General features: G+C 44.7%; 1 protein-coding gene across 1 annotated transcript in view; it reads right to left on the reverse strand.

Moving 5' to 3' along the window:
- TMEM108 (transmembrane protein 108) overlaps positions 1 to 22,656 on the reverse strand; it is a 179,626-nt gene extending 156,970 nt beyond the window's left edge. The window contains exons 1-2 of the mRNA XM_035130121.3: positions 22,557 to 22,656; positions 14,977 to 15,106 (exon numbers count right to left, since the gene is read on the reverse strand). The gene's annotated coding sequence lies outside the window, so the exon portion shown is untranslated. The remainder of the gene's footprint in view (positions 1 to 14,976; positions 15,107 to 22,556) is intronic.
- Between the last annotated feature and the right edge of the window lie 1,298 nt (positions 22,657 to 23,954).

Genomic DNA, 23,954 nt, shown 5'->3' on the forward strand with positions numbered 1-23,954 from the left:
AAAAAGAAGAGACAGAGATGATATGATAGCCATCTTCAAATATCTCAAGGGCTGTCACATGCTAAATGGAGCACACTTGTTTTCTTCTGCTATGCAGAGTGACAAAGGAGGAGATTCCTACTAAACACCAGGAAAAACTTTCTGATGGTAAAATGTGACAGTGGAACAGACTCTTTCGGAAGATAGTAGTCTCTCCTTCATTGGAGGTTTTTAAACAGAGGTTGGATGGCCATCTGCCATGGATGCTTTAATTGAAATTCCTGCATTGCAGGGGGTTGGACTAGATGACGCTTTGGGACCCTTCCCACTCTACAATTCTATGATTCTATGTTTTACTGGATTGTATCCGGCAAGGTGAATGAGGGTTAGTAGCTGATGGCCTAGATTCTGTATCGAGCCTCGCTAAGGGTGTGGTTTGTTTTCTCATTGTTAAGTCAATTTCCTCCCCATTGTTAAATCTATTTTCTTAAAAGTGAGATTCTGTTGTTTACAGTAGGGTAAACTCTCCATCCTCTCTCATTCACAATTATCTGTTCATTGCCTATGAGATTGAAGGAAGATAGAAACTAGTTTATTTAGACAAGAGAAGGGAGATCAAATTTATATCATATTGCTCACTATTATTCCTTTACCCATACCAGACAGAATTACACAAGGGAAAGAGAGTTGAGGAGAGCAGCAACTTGATTGATAGTAGGTAATCTGGTTTTGACTTGTCTCATCAAGAGCCATCCCACCCACCCAGACTCAAAAGTTGCCTACTATGGATGTAGAAGCTTAACTTTCTACTGGAAGGGCCAAGGGTCACAATAGAATGTGAGGTGGAGGGATCAAATCTGTTGCTACTTATAAGCCACATTGCTTATAAGTCGTTTACAGTCCTACCTTGGATTACGAACGCTGCAGGTTGCGCATTTTCGGGTTGCGGACCGCACCGAACCCGGAAGTACCGGAACGGGGTACTTCCGGGATTCGGTGCTCGCGTATGCGCAAAAACACAAATGACGCCACGCGCATGCGCAGAAGCGCCAAATCGCATCATGCAGGTGCAGCGCTTCAGGCTATGAACGCTGCAGGTTGCGAACGTGCCTCCCGCACGGATCACGTTCGCAACCAGAGGTATGACTGTATATCAGAAGCAGTACAAAGGCAAGCGGAGAGACAAAGGTCAGTCAATGAGAACTCTCCACTTCTACAAGATACCTACTGTGTTTTTCAATCACAAAATACAATGGACAAAATTAGAGAGGTGAACAGTACAAGGTGACTGACTGACTGACTGACTGACTCTATAGTTATTCTTAGCTTGGCTTAAAAATAAATAAAGCACCCCACAACACTCTCTCTTGAAAACTTGCAGTAATGCAGTGAAAAGTTAAACCCATAAAAAACAAATATAGACCATTTGTGTGTGTGTGTGTGTGTGTGTACATGTGTTAGAGGTGGTGGAGAAATCTGGTTTGGTCTGCATCCCCTACATAACTCAAACTTCCCAAGTTCAATGCATGAACTTAAACATAGGTATCCTACAAATTTGGCAGGTGCTGCAAAAAGATGAAAGGCAACTAGGCCAGGAACAGAATGGGCTTAACATAGCCCTTCTGGTTCCACCCCCACAAAGCATCTATGTGGCAGCATGTCCTGCTTCTCTCCTGGTCCAGGTACAACATCACCACACCTAAACCCTGACAGATGAGGGTGGGTAAATTAACTTCTGAAAGTGATGGTGTAAACATGCAGACTTACTTGGCCAGCAGGCCTAATAAAGTACAACATGTCACATACTCTCTTCCTTCAATGGTGTAACAATCCACACTCATCCTTTTCACCCAATATAAGAGAAACAAGACATGAGCAATTGGTCAAGTCTAATTTGTTCAGAAATAAATGAATGCGGATCTCTACATAGACCACCCATCAGCCTGGTTGTGGGAGGCTTGTTGGTGCCCTTATGGTCCTCCTTCAGACCTTCCTGCTCAAAGTGGAAAGGTCAGGGGTGAAGCTTTCTACATAACCAGACATTTATAAGTGCCTGAAGAGTGTTCCTGTTTATTAAGGAATGGCTGATGTAAGACCTTAGAGATTACCAAAATAGGTAAATTGATATTATATGAAGAAACGGACTTCCTTCATCATTTTCAGTGTTAAGTGGACTTCTTGTTTGTTTTAAACTGGTGGAATATAAAGTGAAACTGTACTTCACTCAACAGAAATTTGCTTTTGTAAAATCATTAAACTTAAACAAAAAAAGTCTTATCCATGCAGAAAAAGTTCCTCTTTAGACAGACAGACACAGCCAGGCTTGCCTGTTTTATTTCCATATTCACAAAGAATTCCTGGACATGAAGGCCTCCCCATTTGCCTTAATGAATTCCCTACATGCAAAGAGAGCATCCACCCCCCTGCGCTACTGGAATAAATGGAGGGGGGGTGATAAACGATCTTTGTGTGCACACCGGAGCACTAATGCCTACAGCAGATTGCCGGGTAAGAATGTAACAATATACCTCAGTGAAATATTAATTATCGCTAATTTCCTGTAACCACATTTGAGCTCATCAAGATTAACCTAGACAGGATTTATGTTACATCTGTCTACAGTTTGCTTGATTCACTGGAGTCTCTAGTTGCAAAGAGACAGCATTTTTAAAACATCGCAAGGATATCATATGGTTGGAGCAGTATTTGCCAGATTTTTTAAAAATTGTGTGAATAAATTGTACTTTTTGGTTAATTAGTGAAATATTCCATTTACTAGATTACAGTATCTCTTTTGAGAGCTAAAGGAAAATGCTTAAAGCACGATCTGGTCAAAAGGTAAATGTCTTTTTCTACTGATTCTAACTGAAGAGATTTAAGCATGTGCTTACCTTTCCTACTGCAGTCAGTATAACCTCAGATTACTTAACTCAGGCTAGACTGTGTCCTTTCATTTATGATAGCAAAAAGACCTCTATTGGTTTTAGGTGTTTATAAAAGGTTACATTATACACAGTTATAATTGGAAGCAAAGGTTAACATTTCCACAGCTCACAGGTGTGAGAATAAATTAGAGCCAAAAAGTTAATAATAATAAAAAAGGCAGAGAGAGAGAGAAATTTTAGATATAAAACATGGATATTTAAAAAATATTAGCTACCATCTCTATATTATTGGGGACATAAGGTTAAAGGATTGTGTATAATGCACATGCTTCCCATCAACACTGGCTCTTTAGAACAAGTCTTGCTGATAATAAAAAGAAGGTCATGGTGACATTGTTCTAGTTATAGCTCACCTTTATAAGGCAGATACAGTAGAAAAGTAGACAAGCTCCTTCTGAGTGTTGCATTGTAATAAGATAGACGGGAACTTTGAGGTATTATTTCTGGGTTGATAGGATATTAGTGCTGATAACCCCAAGGTTGCAGGTTCAATTTCCATATGGCATGGGTGTCAAACACAAGCTCCTGCCAGCTGTAAATCCGGCCCGCCAGACCTCGTCATGTGGCCCGCCGAGCACCCCAGCCAGCAGGACCCAGCAGCGGGATCTTGCTGCTGAAGCGCCGCGCCAACAAAGCGCTGACAAACAGCTGGGGCCGGGGGGGGGGGTAGAAAGGCGGCCGGAGCAGCGCTGCGTGGAGCGCCCTGAGCCACAACAGGAGAAGGAGGAGGCAGCTTGCCAGGTCAGTGCCCGGCAGCGCCGCATGGAGAGTCCCAAGCCTCTGTGACGCAGCAGTGCTCTGTAGCACTTTGAATCCTCCTCCTCCTGCCACGGCTCGGCGCCTGGAAACGGCTGCTGCTACTGCTGCTGAAGCACAGACAAAGTACCCAGCAGCGCCGCGTGGAGGAGGAGGATTCAAAGTGCTACAGCGCACTGCTGCGTCCCAGAGGCTTGGGACTCTCCGCACGGCGCTGCCGGGCACTGACCCAGCAAGCCGCCGCCTCCTCCTCCTCTTGCCTCACCTCCTCCTCCCCCTGCCACAGCTCAGCCTCATGAACGTGAGCTCAGCAGCGGCTCAGCCTCACGAACGTGCAACTCTGAGGCTTTACGCACTTCTCCTAAAACGGACACCCGCTGCCTCACGCTGCACGGGAAATGCTTTTTGCCCCTGGGTCCCTTCGCGCTCTTTTCTGACGCTGAATCAAGGCGGCGACCACCCCTTCCCTTTCTTCCTCTCTCTCGTTCTTATTCGTTCTTTCCCTCTCCTTCCTTCCTTCTTTATCTCTGTCTTCTCTCCCTCTTTCTTTTTCTTTCCTTCTTTATTCCTTCTTTCCTACTCTTCTTTCTCTCACCTCTTTCCTTCCTCTCTCCCTCCTGCTCCCTCTTTTCTTTCTTCCTTCCTTCCTTCCTTCCTTCCGTCCTTCCCATCTTTCTTCCTCTCCCTCATTCTTATTCTTTCTTTCCCTCTACTTCCTTCTGTCTTCTCTCCCTCTTTCTTTTTCTTTCCTTCTTTATTCCCTTCCTTATTTCCTACTCTTCTTTCTCTCCCCTCTTTCCTTCCTTCCTCTCTCCCTCCCACTCCCTCTTTTCTTCCTTCCTTCCTTCCTTCCTTCCTCCCTCCCTCCCCTCCTCTCCCTCTCCCTCTCCTCAGAAACATAGGATGCTGCTTTATACTTCTGGCCCTTAAACCCTGGAACCAGGAGAGCAGCTCCAGTGAGTTAACCTCAGCCAGTCCCTTTGGTGAAGGGTGGTGGCTCACTGGCAGAACATCTGTCCTGCATGCAGAAGGACCCCAGCATCTCCAGGTACTAGTAGCTCTGCAAAGGTCCTGCATGAAACCCTAGCAAGCCTCCACCACCCAGTGCAGCTACCAAAAATCATTTTTCAATAAATTGTACAATAATTGTACATTTGAATATCTACTTGCCATTATTCTGACTATGTTTCTGCTTTCAGAGCTAGTTATTACTTACATTATTACAAAAAACAGTAATAATTGAATGCAGTGACAATAATTTATGATAATAAAGAGTGGACACATAGTCCTACAGATACAACCGGCCCTTTGAGGGTGACCAAACTGCTGATGCGGCCCCCGATGAATTTGAGTTTGACACCCCTGCCATATGGGAAAGCAAGTCTGCTTTAACTTGTGCAAATGGTGACAGTACTGTATATGCTTTACTAAGCCGCACATGTGTTGATTGTTCCAATTATAAGATAGATAGATAAATAAATACATAAACAAATACATAGTGTTCTATGTTCTGACCTAACACTATCTGATACATAATTAGTGCTTCGCATTCGTCAATTAAAACAGATCGGAGAGGGTAGGGTGCCTTCACACGCTTACCAGCCTCAGGGCTTAGCAGCCCTTGCCCTGTGAAGGAAACCAGGCGATTCCTTCATTCGAGGCCTCCCACTCCTGTGCCATTCCTGATTCTCCAGGTTGGCTCTCACCTAGCCAGTCATCAGTTTACGCGTGTCAGCCGCAGGGCCATCGCGTCATGTGGGCTTTCTCTCTCCGGATTTACTGTACATTCCTTCCGAATTAGGGCAGCTACAACTGCAGTACACATGAGCCTCTCATCAGAGAGAATAAATGAATTGGGTCGTTGAAAGTACGAAGCTTAAAAAGGTTACATCTGCTGCACAATGTGACTAATTATTTGAGTTTGGCAAATCACTTACGTTCTTTTACTTTGTTCCCAGGAGATAATACGGTAAATACCTGGATGGATGATCACAGTATCATGCTCGGGAGTGCACCTTTGATTGGGAACTGGGTCCCAATTTGGGGCCATAGCTGCCAAGTTATCCCTTTTTTTTAAGGGAAATTCCCTTATGCTGAATAGGCTTCCTCGTGAGAATAGGGAAAACTTGGCAGCTATGTTTGGGGCGACCCCCACGAATCAGAGTTTCCCAGTTTACAAGGAGATGGATGTGCTGGGACGAGCTCCTGCCAGCTGTAAAGGCCAGGGCCGCCTTGCAAAATCCCCCTGTGGTCTTGCAGGCGCAGCATGGTAAAAAATAAAATAAAAATGATTTGGCCTACCAAAAAGCATGGATTTGAAGTAGAAGATTTTGGGGCCTTTTTTGAATTGGTGGCTGCCTTTCCAGACTGGTCTATCCTTTGGTCTTCTCGGCTAGAGAGATGCATTTTGGTGCTACTTTCACACCCCCACTGCTATCGATAAATCAATGAAGTTCTTGGATCTGGCAGTGGCCAGAAAGCTTTTAGCCTTGAATGGACAAACTCTGTGAGGCCCTGGTGGCGTGCATCAAGGAAGTTCTTGGATCTGGCAGTGGACAGCAAGGTGTCAGCCTTGAACGAACAAACTATCTTGCACTGTGGGGCCCCAAGGTGAGATCCTAGTTGATGGCATCACAGGACTCACCCAATGGTGTTTAACCCTTCACAGACTGCCAGCACTGTGGGCTGGAGTCATCTGACAGCGAAACGTCCCTGTGCCGTGTTGATGGCGTACACCTCTCGAATGAGGGAAATGATGTTTGGCTTGCTGACATTCTCTATGCTATTAGTTATTGGTTACGGTTGTGAGGGTATTGGCGGCGAGCCCTTCAGGCTCGATTGGCGGTAGGCATTGGATTATCTCTAAAAGGTTACAGGTGGGGGGGAGCTTGCTGCCATCACCTCCCCCAAAATGCAGAAGGGTACTTCCTTAAGGAGTCAGGGGCGTGGCCTAGTCCGAAGCCGTGGTAGGTGAGGGCCAAAAGGCACGACCCCTAGCGGTGGCCCCGGGGTGAGTTCCTAGTTGATCTGCATCACAGGGCTCACCCAATGGTGGTTAACCCTTCACAGACTGCCAGCAGAGCGGGCTGGAGTCGGATATAGACGGTTAGATCCAATGCCTATGCCAATACCTCTCTACATCCGTAATCAATAAAGTTGTGGCCTTTTATGCCCATTAACCTTATGCAATGTGTCCTGTGTCTTTATTTATTTGGGAGGGATCGGGGTATCGCCACACAAAAGGTTATATTTTACACAGTTATAATTGGAAGCAAAGGTTAACATTTCCACAGCTCACAGGTGTGAGAATAAATTAGAGCCAAAAAGTTAACAATAATAAAAAAAGGCAGAGAGAGAGAGAGAGAAATTTTAGATATAAAACATGGATATTTAAAAAATATTAGCTACCATCTCTATATTATCAGGGACATAAGGTTAAAGAATTGTGTATAATGCACATGCTTCCCATCAACACTGGCTCTTTAGAACAAGTCTTGCTGATAATAAAAAGAAGGTCATGGTGACATTGTTCTAGTTATAGCTCACCTTTATAAGGCAAATACAGTAGAAAAGTAGACAAGCTCCTTCTGAGTGTTGCATTGTTACAAGATAGACTTTTCTCCAATGGTCACTCACCCTGATATTATCCTGACCCCCATTTCTTTAATTGCTTGTGGATTTAAACCTTTCTCTTAAGGCAGAGTATTTCGGGTGTTTCTTGCTGACTGTCCTAGGTCATTCACTGAGGTTTGTAACTGAAGTTTAGCCACCAGAGAGAACATCAACTGTTCTGCTGTTTACATCAGGGATAGACAACAAGATATCCTCCAGATGTTACTGGGCTGTCATCATCCCTGACCGCTGGCCATAAAGGCTGAGCCTTAATTAATTAATTAATTAATATACTGCTCTATACCCAGAGGTCTCAGGGCAGTTCACAGAATGGGAACTGGATGTCCAACAATATCTGGAAAGTGCTGTTTTGGCTGCCTCTGATGTATATCATCACTTATATATGGATTAAGAAACATAAATCAATAATCTATGGTTTTCTAGGCAGCTTAAAGCCTGGTCCTATACATCTCTACTTGCAAGTACAGTGGTGCCTCGACTTACGAATTTAATCCGTTCCGAAGGCACCTTTGTAAGTCGAAAAATTCGTTAAGTCGAAAAACGCCATTGGAAACGTGATTTCCCACAGGAATGCATTGGAAACGGAAAAATCCGTAAGTCGAAAAATCCGTATCTAAAACCGCTGCAGGTTTTTTCGGATGTCGAGACATTCGTTAGAGCGCGGCCAAAATTCAGTTGTCGAGTCGTTCGTAAGTCGAGGTACCACCGTAAGTCCCTTCTAAATTTAGTGTTCCATTCTTCACAGCAACAAACTTGCCTTTGTCTACAGTACCCAAAATTAAAGCAGAGCAGTTCAGAGACAGAGCAAATCCCAAACAAGGTTAACCCATAGGTCTTCCATATATGAAAACCCAGTGATTAAATTCTCAAGGCTCTGAGCTTTATCTGTAGCTCCTTCCCTTTCATCAGTTTCTTTGAGGCCAATATGCCTTATATTAGTAAAATAGCTGCATGAGAGTTAAAGCACAAAACATTTCATATCACACACTGGCTTTGTTGATAAATCCGTACGGTAACATCTGCTTTGAGAACATTGGAACTTCCAAAATGAAGCCCTTCATGATTTGTCTTATGAAGGATTAATGACTTCTTCTAACTTATCTTCATGAGACAAGAGGGAAGTGAGAGGTGTGTATGCACGCATGTGCTGGAGAAAGAGAGAGAAAACATCTTAGTTGCTATCTCAATCACTTCACTTCAGGCATCATGTTCTGCAAAAAAGCCAAACTTACCACTAGGGATGCAGGAGTGAAGAGGCTAAATTATGAAAGACACTTTGGCTGCTACTGTTTAAAGAAGAAAGATTATGGCGAGACCACTTCCAATTATGCAAGATACACACCAAGAGAAATGACATGTGAGCCATACTCTGTATTGACGCTCTGGGGCCTATTGGTTGGTGTTTTTTAATGAATAGTGGCCAATGGTTAGGAAACAGCTGGAGCTCTCTTTAGTGTTCTGGATAGGAGAAGAACAGAAGTATTTTTTAAATAATAATAATAATAATAATAATAATAATAATTTTTATTTATACCCCGCGCTTCCCAGTCAAGACCGGGCTCAGGGTGGCTAACAACAAATAATATCAACACAAGTATAAAAGAAACAATTCAGTTAAAATGCAGATTAATACAATGTTAAAATTCAATTTTAAAATTATAAATCTACGAATAAGATAAAAACATTATGAAATAAAACCTTAGGGGAGGGTAACGGTGGGGTCAGACTCCGTCAGTCCGAAGGCCAAACGGAACAGCTCTGTCTTGCAGGCCCCACAAAAAGATGACAAATCCCGCAGGGCCCTAGTCTCCTGGGACACAGCGTTCCACCAGGTCGGGGCCAGTACTGAGAAGGCCCTGGTCCTGGTCGAGGCCAGCCTAACCACCTTGTGACTCGGGATCTCCAATATGTTATTATTTGTAAACCTTAATGTCCTCTGTGGGTCATACCGGGAGAGGCGGTCCTGTAGGTACGAGGGTCCTAAGCCGCATAAGGCTTTAAAGGTCAAAACCAGCACCTTAAACCTGATCCTGTACTCCACCGGGAGCCAGTGCAGTTGGTAAAGCATTGGATGAATGTGATCCCGTGGCCGGGACCCTGTAAGGAGCCTTGCCGCAGCATTCTGCACCCGCTGGAGTTTCTGGGTCAGTTTCAAGGGCAGCCCCGCCTAGAGCGAGTTACAATAATCAAGCCTAGAGGTGACCATCACATGGATCACTGTGGCCAGATCAGGTTGAGAGAGGTAGGGGACCAACTGCTTAATGCGGCGAAGATGGAAAAATGCCACCTTGGCTGTGGTTGCGACCTGTGCCTCCATAGAAAGGGAGGCATCCAAGGTTACACCCAAGCTCTTGACAGAAGGGGCTGACACTAATTGAGCCCCAGCGAAAGATGGAAGTTGCCCCCCCCCCCGCCCCATGTCATCCCGACCCAGCCAGAGGACCTCTGTCTTCGAAGGATTTAGCTTCAGCCGACTCCCACGTAGCCATCCAGCCACAGCTTCCAAGCACTTGGTCAGTGTGTCCGGGGCCGAGGCAGGACGGCCATCCATCAACAGATAAATCTGGGTGTCATCAGCATATTGATGACAACCCAGCCCCAAACTCCGGACAATCTGGGCAAGGGGGCACATATTAAAAAGCATCGGGGAAAGGATTGCACCTTGTGGGACTCCACACACCAAGGAGTGCCGCGGTGACAACCCCCTCCCTAGCACCACCCTCTGTCCCCGACCTGAGATAAAGGAACGCAGCCATTGTTGGACTGTGCCCTGAATCCCCACGTCGGCAAGGCGGTGGTCTAAAAGCTCATAATCGACCATGTCGAAGGCAGCCCCGACCCGCCTTGATCCAGCTGTTTACGGAGGTCATCTGTTAGGGCGACCAGTGTTGTCTCGGTCCCGTGGCTGGGACAAAAGCCGGACTGGAATGGATCTAAAGCCGATGTTTCATCCAAAAACCTACCGAGCTCTTTCAATTATCTTACCCAAGTATGGGAGATTTGAGGGCGATAATTGGATAGATCTAGCGGATCTAACGATGCTTTCTTTAAGAGCGGACGCACCACTGCTTCCTTCAACTCCTCTGGGAAAGTCCCTGAACTGAGAGACAAGTTGATAATCTCAACCAGGGGGGCCCGTACCTCATCTGGACACGTTCTAATCAGCCAGGACGGGCAGGGGTCTAGGGAGCAAGTGGTGGGCCTCCCAGCCTGGAGGAATCTGTCTACATCAGCGGGGAGTATCTGGTCGAAATGGTCCAATACTAGACTTGAAGACAGTCGAGGGGCCTCTAGTTCCGCTATTGTATTCACGGCGGAGTGTCAAGACTTTCTCCGCAAAAAAGCTCGCAAATGCCTCACAGCTATGGGTCGAATTTGTACTTAAATTTGACTGATCCTCAAGGATTGTTAGAGACCTGATTATTCGGAAAAGTTGTGCCAGGCGAGAGCTAGCGGATGTGATGGAAGCTGAGAAGTAAGACTTCTTCACGGCTTTCACCGCCATCTCATAGGTTTTCATAAGCAACCTATAAGATGTTCTTGAGGCTCCGTTGCAAGTATACCGCCATACTCGCTCAAGCCGTCTGAGGTCCCGCTTCATTTTCCGAAGTTCCTCGGTGAACCAAGGGGCCCGGTTTCGGCGGGGTCGCAGAGGGCGCTTAGGTGCGATCTCATCAATGGCCGCCAAGAGCCGGTTATTCCAGTTCTCGACCAGCGAGGTGGGGGTGAGGGACAGAGAGATATGAAGGGGAAAGGGCTCCCTTAGGGGTGCTGGGGTGGCTCCTCAGGAATCTGACATGGGGATTTGCTGTTGGTAGGAATGCTACTCTCATCTTGCATATTTAAAAATAAACTCAAATATTGGAAAAACACTGTAAGAGGTTTCTCCTTCCAAAGGAAGTCAGACTTTACTAAGCCCTGCCCAGAGCTGGTGACAAGAGCTTGCATGGGGAACCTCCGCCTCAACACTGGCAAGAGGCTCCTGGAACTGCTGCAGTGAGAAGGTAGACTCACTGAGAGGGGGCTCGCTGACAATATCTTGCCGGGGGGGCGCTCAAAAACCTGCAGCTTACACAGCCCTTGGACCTTCTCACCACTCAGAAAAGAATTGTTCTGATAATTCATTTAATTATTTATGTGTATAGCTCCTGCAATATACATGACACCTGATAGAATAACGTAAGGAAGAAAATGTGGGTGGGCGGAGGAGACAGGTTCCTGTCTGGATAGGCTCACAGGCTAAATTTTTGGGGAGGGTGATACAGAAGAGGGAAGGGCAAGCTAGGAAAGGGAGAGAGGGAGATGCAAAAGGGGAACAGGGTGATTATGGCCAACTGAAATCAAGTATCATTACACATATCTTATCACTGCCTTAAAATGCAGCTAGGCCAGGGTGGTCCAATCTGCGGCCCGAGGGCAACATGAGGCCCTTGAGGCATTTTTGGCAGCCAGGTAGTGTACTGGCTGCAGCTTCCATATCAAAGTATTCTTGCAGCCCACTTGGTATGAAAAGTTGGGCTGTTCTGAGCTAGGCTATCCTTTTCCTCAATTCGGATCAAAGCTCGTTTGGGGGAAAATACATGAAAACACAGCATTTTTAGGCAACACTACAATAAATATGGATTGTGACTAACATCATGTGTACACCACTTCCCAAACCAGCAGTGGGAGTGCAGGAGTGGGAGTGAGGAGTGTGTACACAACCTTCGTATCCATTAAAAAAAATGTCCATAGAATCACAAATCATAGCTCTCTCAATTTCGAATAATGGCATACAGAGCCTTCTTCCAAAAAAAAAACAAAAAAACCCTGGATCCTTCCCACCAAACATGTCGGACCATCCTGTGAATATCTCCAACATATATTTCTACTATTCTTGTATGTCTTATCCCTCAGTCAATATGGTGTGAGTCAGACATCATTGATACAGTATTTTATGAAGATTTCCCTTCATGAACGAGAAGCTCTAGAAAGTGCTATACAGAATAGTAAAGTACTGTATTGTTTTAAAGAAGACACTGTTCAGTGTTTACAAAACATACATTTTATATCAACCAATAAACAGTGTATCAATCTGAGTCCTAAGTTGTCACTGCAATACATTTCTGTCTTTTTTTTAAAAAAAAATCTTAAGCACTAACAGTACAAAAGATTATCCTTACCACTTTTCAACCGCTGCACTTCAATGCTGCTAAGTGACTGCATAAAACTCAGACGAGCCAGGAAATGGAGTAACAGCTATTCTCAATTGTCTCATACACAGTATCATCTCTTCCACAGTGAACTGAATTTAAAGCACCACCATTTGGCCTGAGTACATGCCAACTTCAGGAAAATGCAAGTACTGTGTTTATTTCTAGACTCTCAGCAAATCTTCCAGAATCAACGGGTAATTCTGAAAAGATGCTGGTGAAAGCATTTTGTACTTATTCCAGCAACATTTCTTTATTATTGTCCTCATTGTGCAAGCCCATAGTCTGAAGATAAGATGCTTTATGTGCCACAAGCAATGCATCTCCATTTATATGAGACCAGGGACACTGGGTGATGTTCAATTCAGGGAGAATGATTCAAGGTCTGTTGAAGACTGGGTGGAGGAGGGCACAAGCAGGGAACCAACTGTGTGCCATCTTAACCAGGAAGAGTCAGGTCATGAAAAACACAAATTCTCTCACACTGCCCCCGACTTTTCAGGAGCTTCATGGTTGCTAGCCCAAGACATTACACTGTTGAGTTGCAGGACAAGACGACACCTGTAGAATCCAGCAAGACTCACAGCTGGAATCTTATATCAACTGGAGACAGTTGGCTAACTTAAGAGACTCAAGGGAATAGGAGCAGAGTGCCTGCCCTCCATTATCTGCCTCTTGAGGCAACTGCTTTGCTTTGCCTAATGGTAGGTCACTTTAAAGAGTCATAGCTTCCCCAATGCATCCTGAGAACAGTAGTCTGTTAGAGGTGCTGAGGCTTGTGAGGAAACCCCTGTTCCCTTTATACAGCTAGAATTCTCAGAGTTCCCTAGGAAAAGGAGTTGGCTACTAAACTACTATGGCAATTGCAGCTCTATTAGGGGAGTGGGGGTCCCCTAAAAACTTTCAGCAGCTTTAACAAACTGCAGTTCCCAGGGTTGGGTTTTTTTAATAAAAGAAACCATGGCTGTTTATAGTGGTACAATAATGCTTTAAAAATATAATGCAGATGGGGCCTCTGACATGTTTACTGGTGTTACTGTTGTAACAATCAAATGAAAACTGCACTGTGAGGCCCACCTCAAAAGTGTTGCATAAATATCATATGACATAAGTCAAGGATGAGGAACCAGCTTTCCAAAAGTTATTGGACTAAAATTCCCATCATCCCTAATCACTGACTGTGCTGGCCAGAGGTCAAAGAAAATCCAGAGTGACACAAGTCCCCCATCCCTGCCTTAAAAAGCAAGATGATGTGTTATTCAGTATATTCAGTATATTGGGTCACTTGTTGCAAGATGAAATCAGAAGCGAGGCAATGGTCTCACTACCTATTTCTCCAGAGATTCTTTTCCTAACCTTTAACTCACTTATACACAAAGTATAGCACAGTAAAAAATCATGCCCTGGCCCCTCAGTCAACATGAGGCACTTCCATTTCTAGATGGGTTGCTGCAAGAATGAGGAATGTTGTGGCTAAACAAGCCAGATGATGTTGATTCAGAACACTCAACTAGAAAATTACTGTTAGCTACCTGTAAAACTTCTGGAAAGAATAGACTAGTAGCCCTGGATGGCTGTGATAGCACTATGGGCATCTACAGGATGGGATCGTGACATGTGACCCAAAGCATCACAAGTCCTTTCCCACCTTTTTAATGTTTATTTTTCTCCTTGGAGCTTGAGCATTCACTGCTACTACACTGAAACATAGGCTTCCTACTTTAAAAAGCAAACAAACAATTCCCTGCCCATAGCAGAGCAGTTTCATTTATTCAGCATGAGTAGTGATGAAGCAACCCCCACCTCCCTGCTTAGGGTCCTAAATGAGCTTGGAATTGGAAAATACTGTAAAGACTATTTTTCTTCTAACTTTGAAAATCAGTAGGTTTATTCTAGGACAAACTACAAGCCAATTTGGACCCTAATGTGCCCCACATCAGGAACATTACTGATCCATTGGCCACCCCAATGTCTCTCCAAGGCCTGATCTCAAGGATGAGGAACCTTTTTCTGCCCAAGGGCAATATTCCCTTCTGGGCAGCATTCTGGGGGCCACATGCCAGTGGTGTGAATTTTACCTTTGTAAAGGCTGGTATCTACACATACTCCCATGCCTCTCTGTCTTCCATCCAGTCAATCAAGAGCCATTATCATAGTTCAAGGGTGTGCTCTAGCCAATCATGGATGATGTGGAGGACCAGTGAGGGTTGTGGCCTGGGGAAGGGTGTAATCTACAAACTCCCTCCCACTTACATGTCTGTTTAGTCCAGAAGCCTCCAGCTGACTCTGGTACTACAGCACATTTCCAAGATTGCCAGAATCAATGGCTACCGGGTGTAACAGGGATGTTGTTATCATTATATTCAACCAGTGTCACACCCCTACCCTCCAAAAACATGCAAACATCCACCTTATTGCTCTCCCTCACAAGCACAAAGAACAATAATAGAAAATCATGACCGTAAACATACCTTGGAGCGAGATGTGTAAAAGCTCTCTGTCACACTTTTATTCTCATCGTCCATTGATTCTACCTTTTCTCATTTGTGGTGATGGATTATTCTTTGTCTTGCTTTCAAGATTATTGTCAATTGAGACAAGCTGAAAAGTTAAAAGGAAGTGTGATTATGTCCAGTTACTTAGCCACACTGCATTCTGCACAGTGTTCCATCCAAATAGAATCTCCGCAGATAGATCACCTTCCTTTCAATTGGCCACAACAATTATGTGAGATCAACAGAGCCAGACTGATACCCAGAGAGAACTTGCTGCAAGACAAACCCCAAAAAGAAAATAACAGAACATCACTAGTAATCACATACAGCTTCCAAGTTAAAACAGTACAACGCATCATCAGAGATCTACAACCTCTCCTAGAAAATGACAGTTACTCTTTCTCAAGCTCTGGGAGGAAGACCTTTCATTGCCTACAGACAGCCACCCAATCTTAAACAACTCCTCACCCACAATAATACCACCACCAGACTTAACATGGACATTGGTACCAGAGCCTGCAATAAACCCAGATGCCAAGTTTGCTGCCACATACACTCGGACAGCACCATTACTGGCCCCAACAACATCAAACATACCATCTCAGGACTATTTAATTGCTCATCTTCTAACACTGTGTATGCCATCAAATGCCAACAGTGCCCTCCAGCTCTCTATATTGGACAAACAGGCCAAAACCTACGCCAAAGGATAAATGGAAATGGACATAAATCTGACATCAGGAATCACAAGACTGAGAAACCAGTAGGAGAACACTTCAATCTCCCAGGACATTCTATACAAGATCTCAAAGCAGCTGTCTTATTACAAAAGAATTTCAGAAATAGACTGGAAAGAGAAGTTGCTGAACTGCAACCCATTACCAAACTTAAAACCATGGAGACACCTGGTCTTATCTCATTATACATTATAAAGCTATCTTTAGCCATCTCACCCCTTGCTTTTTCCTGTAAGACCAACTGCAGTCGTTAACAGTCATCAACGAGATTCCACACCTATCAGTCAAACACCCATTCCCACCACCCTTCTGAGTAATACCGCTCCCCACCCTCTCACTACAGTATATATAAGGGTCTGGAGACTCCTGTTTCAGTGTATCTGAAGAATTGTGCATGCACACAAAAGCTCATACCAATGACAAACTTAGTTGGTCTCTAAGGTGCTACTGGAAGGGAGGGGGGATTAATTTTGTTTCATCTACGCCAAACCAACACGGCTACCTACCTGTAATTAGAACAATTCCGTGGGTCATTGATCTTAAATGGGAGCCTATAAACTTCTCTGGTGTTTTCCAGAAAATGAAATCCATCTATATTTCAGAATATACTGTTACAATTCAGGTGTTAATAGATCTGAAAGGCTAATCCCTTTATGTCCTGAAAGTTCTTCTGAGAACTTGTTTTTTATAGCATCTAGAACACATAAAGTAGATGTAAGCAAAGCGCCAACATCAGATAGCTGAGTAAGGCTTATGATAGGCCTATTAAGTAGGGTGGCCACATGTCCTACATCACAGCAGACAGTCCTATGTTTGAAGGAGTTGTCTATTTGAAGGACTGTCCAGTCAAAGACTGGTTTCACGATAAAAGAGGGTGTTCTCTGTGGCAACCCCAGCAGAGCAAACTTTTATGGTGAAGGGAGGGTAAGAAATAATTTACAATTCAATAATGTGAACTGAATTTGTTAACAGCCTTAGCAACAGCATTCTGATCCAAGTCTTATTTCTACTCACACTTCAAATGCAGCCCTTTGTAGAGCCCACTGCAGGAATTCAAGCACTAAGTCTTGTATCTACCTGTCCAAATCTCCCATCACCAGAAATGACATCTGAACATTTAGATAGGGTAGTAGCTAAATGGTAGGGCATCTGCTTTGCATGCAGAAGGTCCCAGGTTCAATCCTCAGCATCTCCAGGTAGCCCTGAACAATCACTGAGTACACAATAATGAGCTAGATTGTTGTTGTTGTTTAGTCGTTTAGTCGTGTCCGACTCTTCGTGACCCCATGGACCATAGCAGCCAGGCACTCCTGTCTTCCACTGCCTCCCGCAGTTTGGTCAAACTCATGTTGGTAGCTTCGAGAACACTGTCCAACCATCTCATCCTCTGTCGTCCCCTTCTCCTAGTGCCCCTTCTCCTAGTGCCCTCCATCTTTCACAACGTCTTTTCCAGGGAGTCTTCTCATCTCATGAGGTGGCCAAAGTATTGGAGCCTCAGCTTCAGGATCTGTCCTTCCAGTGAACACTCAGGGCTGATTTCCTTCAGAATGGATAGGTTTGATCTTCTTGCAGTCCATGGGACTCTCAAGAGTCTCCTCCAGCACCATAATTCAAAAGCATCAATTCTTCGGCGATCAGCCTTCTTTATGGTCCAGCTCTCACTTCCATACATCACTACTGGGAAAACCATAGCTTTAACTATACGGACTTTGTCGGCAAGGTGATGTCTCTGCTTTTTAAGATGCTGTCTAGGTTTGTCATTGCTTTTCTCCCAAGAAGCAGGCGTCTTTTAATTTCGTGACTGCTGTCACCATCTGCAGTGATCAAGGAGCCCAAGAAAGTAAAATCTCTCACTGCCTCCATTTCTTCCCCTTCTATTTGCCAGGAGGTGATGGGACCAGTGGCCATGATCTTGGTTTTTTTGATGTTGAGCTTCAGACCATATTTTGCGCTCTCCTCTTTCACCCTCATTAAAAGGTTCTTTAATTCCTCCTCACTTTCTGCCATCAAGGTTGTGTCATCTGCATATCTGAGGTTGTTGATATTTCTTCCGGCAATCTTAATTCCGGCTTGGGAGTCATCTAGTCCAGCCTTTCGCATGATGAATTCTGCATATAAGTTAAATAAGCAGGGAGACAATATACAACCTTGTCGTACTCCTTTCCCAATTTTGAACCAATCAGTTGTTCCATATCCAGTTCTAACTGTAGCTTCTTGTCCCACATAGAGATTTCTCAGGAGACAGATGAGGTGATCAGGCACTCCCATTTCTTTAAGAACTTGCCATAGTTTGCTGTGGTCGACACAGTCAAAGGCTTTTGCATAGTCAATGAAGCAGAAATAGACGTTTTTCTGGAACTCTCTAGCTTTCTCCATAATCCAGCGCATGTTTGCTATTTGGTCTCTGGTTCCTCTGCCCCTTCGAAATCCAGCTTGCACTTCTGGGAGTTCTTGGTCCACATACTGCCTAAGCCTGCCTTGTAGAATTTTAAACATAACCCTGCTAGCATGTGAAATGAGCGCAATTGTGCGGTAGTTGGAGCTACATTAGGCATCCCCAAACTTCGGCCCTCCAGATTTTTTGGACTACAATTCCCATCTTCCCCGACCACTGGTCCTGTTAGCTAGGGATCATGGGAGTTGTAGGCCAAAACATCTGGAGGGCCGCAGTTTGGGGATGCCTGAGCTACCGTGTTTCTCATATTTTAAGTCATCCCTACAAAATAAGCCATGGCAGGATTTTCCTGAGTTGAAGAAATATAAGACATACCCCCAAAATAAGCCGTAGTGGTGGGAGCAGGTCTGGATGGCGCCATGGAAGAGGAAGATGCCTGTCAGCGCCCGGAACCGGCTGCTGCTGCCCCTCCAAAATGTCCAGCAGCATGCACCGCGCCAAGCGCTGACCCGGCGGCGGGACTGGCAAGAGCCGCAGTGCGTGCTGCTCCAAGCCCCGACCCAGCGGCGGGACGCAGCAAGAGCCGCAGCGCGCGCTGCTCCGAGCCCCAACCCGGCGGCGGGACCCGGCAAGAGCCTCAGCGCGCGCCGCGTGGAGCCCCGACCCGGCGGGACCAAGCAGGGTGCCCTGCTGAAGCGCCGACAACGCGCGCAGCAGCAGCCAGTTCCGGGCGCCGAGCCGCAACAGGAAGAGGAGGGACGCAGCTACAACGACAAAAAACACCCGGCCGAGCCTTCATTGGCCGCCGCGGCTGCCACTCGCTGGTCCCTCCTCTTCCTGTCGCGCGCGCTGCAGGTCCCGCCGGTCCCGCCGCTGGGTTGGCGCTTGGCGCTGGCGCTGCTCCAAGCCCCAACCCGGCGGCGGGACGCAGCAAGAGCCTCAGCGCGCGCCGCGTGAAGCCCCAACCCGGTGGGACCCAGCAGCGTGCCCTGCTGAAGCGCCGACAACACGCCCAGCAGCGCAGCAGCAGCCAGTTCCGGGCGCCGGACAGGGGAGGTACCATACTGTAATTTTTTTAAAATAATAAGACACCCCCCGAAAATAAGCCATAGGCTTATTTTCTTGAGTAAAAAAAATTATAAGACATGACTTATAATATGAGAAACACGGTAGTTGTGTGGTTTAGCTCTCCAAGGCAAACCACAAGCTGTAAACCATAGGACCAATCTTGGTTAGAGCTCGTGGATTTGTCTGCAGAGAGCTAAACCCCGAATCCATTACCCTGGCTTAGCAGAGCATAGCAGTAGAATGACTGAAGGAGTAGTAAACTGGTTACAAGCTCCTCTCTGTAGGCCTGCATGTTTGCTCCTAAGCCATGATTTGGCTCAGTGTTATGTGCAAACTGAGCCATTGTCAAATAATTAATTTATAGAACTACCTGCCATAAAGATATAGTGGTGACCACTGGTTGGTTATAAAACGGGGTTTGGGGAGGAGGATTTGTTTTTCAGCATCACTCCCACTTTATTTCCTGTTGATTCCAGATACTGCTTTTTCTCTCTGCAAACAACCATGGTTTTGCACAAAGCCACAGCCCTAACATAAAACATTGAAAAAGACGACAAATGAAAGTATGGTGGCATGGCTTCAAAGGCAACTAACTTTAGTTTGGGGAAAAGGGGAAACTGGAGGTGGATGAAATGTTGAAACGGAATAGGCAAAATGTGGATGCAATAATGCAGGAATATTGGGGAGGAACTGATAAAGAAGGATAATGTGCTGCTAGTACTATGCACTATTCACATATCATATCAAATACATGATACTCCGTATACCCTCAGTAAAACAGCTATCTAGATGGGCCCTAACTCCTTAGGAAATTTAGGATTGCATCTTAATCACAATTAATTTTCCTTGGATTAAATCCAATGTACCTCATTGGAGATGTGAATGTATTATGACTGTAGCTTAAATTCATTTAGCTCTTGGAGATTGTATCCAAAGCTTCCATTAACATCATGCATTCATACACTTTGGTGCATGTTTCCCTGTATTTTTGTTTGTACACATCATATAGGCTGTTATCTCTATTAATGCTTTTGCTCAATTTCTTAATTCATTGTTTCTTCTTCCCCTATAAAAATATAAATAACTCTTCCTAGTCATTTCTGATATATATACACACCAAGAACATCAATTTACAAGTGTGAAGTAAGCTCTCAGCTCCTTAACTGGATTAGAAATTTTCTCAGTTGATGAATATTTTTTAAAAATCCTGTAGAATCCTTAGCATCTAAAGAATCCCTGAAAATCAGACTTGCCAGAAATAAATTTACCATAATTAGCTTAGTGCCTGCGCATTCAAGATAACTTTATACAAATATTTTCAAACAAGGATGGTCACAGGGGATAATTTATGGTACACTAACAAATGTTGCTGGAAGCCTTGATATTCTCATTGTAGCATGCAATGCTGAAAACAAAATGCTAGAGATGAGAAAACAGAATATACTTTTTCCTGAATCCTATAGAGCATTTGTTCTCAGTAGATAGGAAAATCAGTTAAGGAAAACCAGTTAAAGATGATGATGAAAAATTCACAGATGTTTTTGAACACAGGAGCATTTGGTTCTCTGAATTGGTGCTAAATAGGCAAGGTACCAACTTTTTCTGAGTTTGCTTAAAAAACAAAACAAAAACAGACAACATGGAACCTGGGATTGGAAGTGGTGGGAATCAGTTGAAAAATGACAGCATCATTCTTCAGAAACATCCCTATAGAATTATCTCCAGAGGCAAATCAATGGAGTTCCTCTTAAATATTATTGTACATTTTTTGTGTGCAACATGGATCCAATTTCGTATTTATTTATTTATTATTCAACTTATACACCTATACTTTGAGGTCTCAGGGTGGTTCACATAACAATCCTATCCATGTAGATTCAGAAGTGAATCCAACTGTGGGGCTGGGGGGTTAATTTATATGAATTACCTGCCTAAGACTTGCAGCCTGTTCAAATAAGCTAAGAGCACCATTTTTTTTAAAAAAATGTGAGCATGTTGTATGTGCACATAAACACACACATGCACACTAATGTTCTCTGCTCACATGACAGAAAACCTTTTCTGCTTGATTATACATTCCACATCCCTACTGCACAGTTCATTTTATTTGGTTGCTTTTAATAACCTACTGTTTCATTTTGTGCTGCAGAGTACATTGTTCTATTTTTTAAAAAAATCTGCTGTAAAGTGCTTAGAAACCCATGATTAAAGATGAATTCATAAATATTTTAAACAAATAATAAACAAACAGCCATTGATCCTTGGAGAAATGTCTTCCACAGACACATACTCTGCAGTAATTATTAAGACCCCTGAGCTTCAAGGAACCATTTTATTTTAGGTATGGGTGTGATGGCTAATGAAAAGTTAATTTCCCTTAAGATTTGGTCTTGCACTCACCATCATCCATCTCACACCCCACCCCAAACACACCCACCCACCTACCTTCACTTCCATCTCAGCCAGTAGAGCACAAGCCTCAGGGCTGTGGGTTCGAGCCCCACATGGGGCAAAAGATTTCTGCATTGCAGGGGGTGGACTAGATGACCCCCGAGCCCCCTTCCCAATTCTACAATTCCCATGGAAATATGTAGCTTGGCTGCTTCAGAGAGGCGTGCTTCTATCAGAACTGAAACGTTATGTTCTTTTAACCGGCTGTAGCAAAACAAAAAACAAAAAAACAAACCCACTTGAAATTCGCCGTACAGAACAGGGTCCATTTAACTCCCGGTTCATTTGGCTATCCTGAGATATCCTCCTCCCTCATTTCCAAACCCGCCTGTCAGTCGAGAGGCGTTTTTCAGGTTTAAATTTAAACTGCCTGCTTTGCAAATAATAATAATAATGATGACAAGATATATTTCATGCCACCCTTTCTCCTCACCTTTCCCCATTTCCGAACCCGCCTCTCAGTCGAGAGGCATTTTCCAGGTTTAAATTTAAACTGTCTGCTTTGTAAATATTAATATCAATAATAATGATGATGATGATGATGATGAGAGTGAGGGTGACGGTGACAATGACAAGATATATTTCCTTCCACCCTTTCTCCCCACCCTCAAAACCAGAAGAGGGAGGCAAAAAAGAAAGAAAGAAAACCCAAGTAATATTTCCAACGCCTCACGGATCTCCCCCCCCCGCCTCTTTTAACTCTCACAACAAAGAGAGGGGTAAAACTACGTAAAACGTGACACCCCCCCCCAAAAAAAAATCCGTCCGCAAGTCCCATCCTCGCCACACGGAATTGGGGTTTCCACACACTTTCTGAGGGAATGAAGGAGGACCACGTACGGCAGAGTCCCGAAAAAGCAGCCTCAGCAGCCTCCCCCTTTTCCCACCACCACCTCAGATTTTACCTCAGAAGGAACAGCGCCGCTGCGAAGATCTGCCGCGGAGGAACCCGGCGAACTCCCGCCGCCGCCACGCGCGACGCAAGACGATGCTCCCCGGCAGCCCAGAAGGGCCAATAGCACATGTTGCCTCGCGTCTGTCACGGGGCAGGCGCCAGCCAATCCCTCGGCTGGTCCCACTCAGCCGCTTTTCCATCCCGCCCCCCCCCTCCTCCCGCCCTGATCCCGCTTAGAATTCCCGGCTGTGGGAACGCACGAAAGATGCCCCGGGTCCCGGGAATCGGGAAATTGAAATAAAATTAGTTATCCTAGAGTGGTGGGAAGGGCTACCCTGAGGGTCATCTAGTCCAACACCCCAGGGATAAAATAAAAAAAATTCCTTCCAGCAGCACCTTAGAGACCAATAAGTTTGTCATTGGTATGAGCTTTCGTGTGCATGCACACTTCTTCAGATACACTGAAACAGACGTCCCCCCAGGGATAGGCAGCTGTCCACCCCTGGTGTGGGATCGAACCTGCGATCTCGGCGTCATCAGCTCCACGTTCTACCCAACTGAGCTAGCCAGGCACGTAAGGCGTTTGTCCTCTTTGAATTATTTCACTATAGCTGAGTTTGCGTCCAATGTTACATCAAATAATCAAGTTTCCGGGCCAGCTGAATAAGCTGGTTTTTTTGCGCTCGATTCGAATTTCGTTCCCAGAATATAAATGGAGGTTGTTTTTTGTTTGCAACAGCAGGGAGAAGTTATTATGGAGATTAGAGGCAGGATTTGTGTGAGCTGTATTGGATTAGCCATAATCGAGCCAAAATGGGAAGGCCCGTATTTAACGGTTGTGGTTTTTAAAAGATTTAAAAAGTTGATGAGGGAAACAGGTACTGCCAATAATTAGAAGGCCCTTCAGAATAATATGTGCTAATTGGGAAGAGAAGGATCTTCCTTGGCAATATTGGGAGAGCTCCTTTGGTGGAGCATGGGACTCTTAATCTCAGGGTTGCACAGTACGCAACAGGTTCCTGCACTGCAGGGGGTTATTATAATTATTTATTAAATTTGTATGCTGCCCATTCATCTGAAGATCTCAGGGCAGTTCACTGCATGACAACACAAAATGAAAACATAAAATGCATGCATTACTTTGACCCTTGCTGTCTCCAAATCTCACATCCCCATTTCTATTCATGCTCTACATTAGTGGTTCTCAAAGCTATACATTAGTGGTTCTCATGCTCTACATTAGAGGTTCTCCTGGTCTGGCAAGGAGAGGGTGGCAAGTGTGGGGGGAAGGTGAAAGGACAATCATTTAAACGTTTCAGTAAGAGGCTTGTTTATCATTACATTTTGGGAATGATTCCTATAACTGCATTGGAATAGATGATTCTGGCTGTCCCTTCCAACGCTACAG

Source organism: Zootoca vivipara, chromosome 11 (genome assembly GCF_965207765.1).
Source record: "Zootoca vivipara chromosome 11, rZooViv2.hap1.1, whole genome shotgun sequence".
NCBI lineage: Eukaryota > Metazoa > Chordata > Lepidosauria > Squamata > Lacertidae > Zootoca > Zootoca vivipara.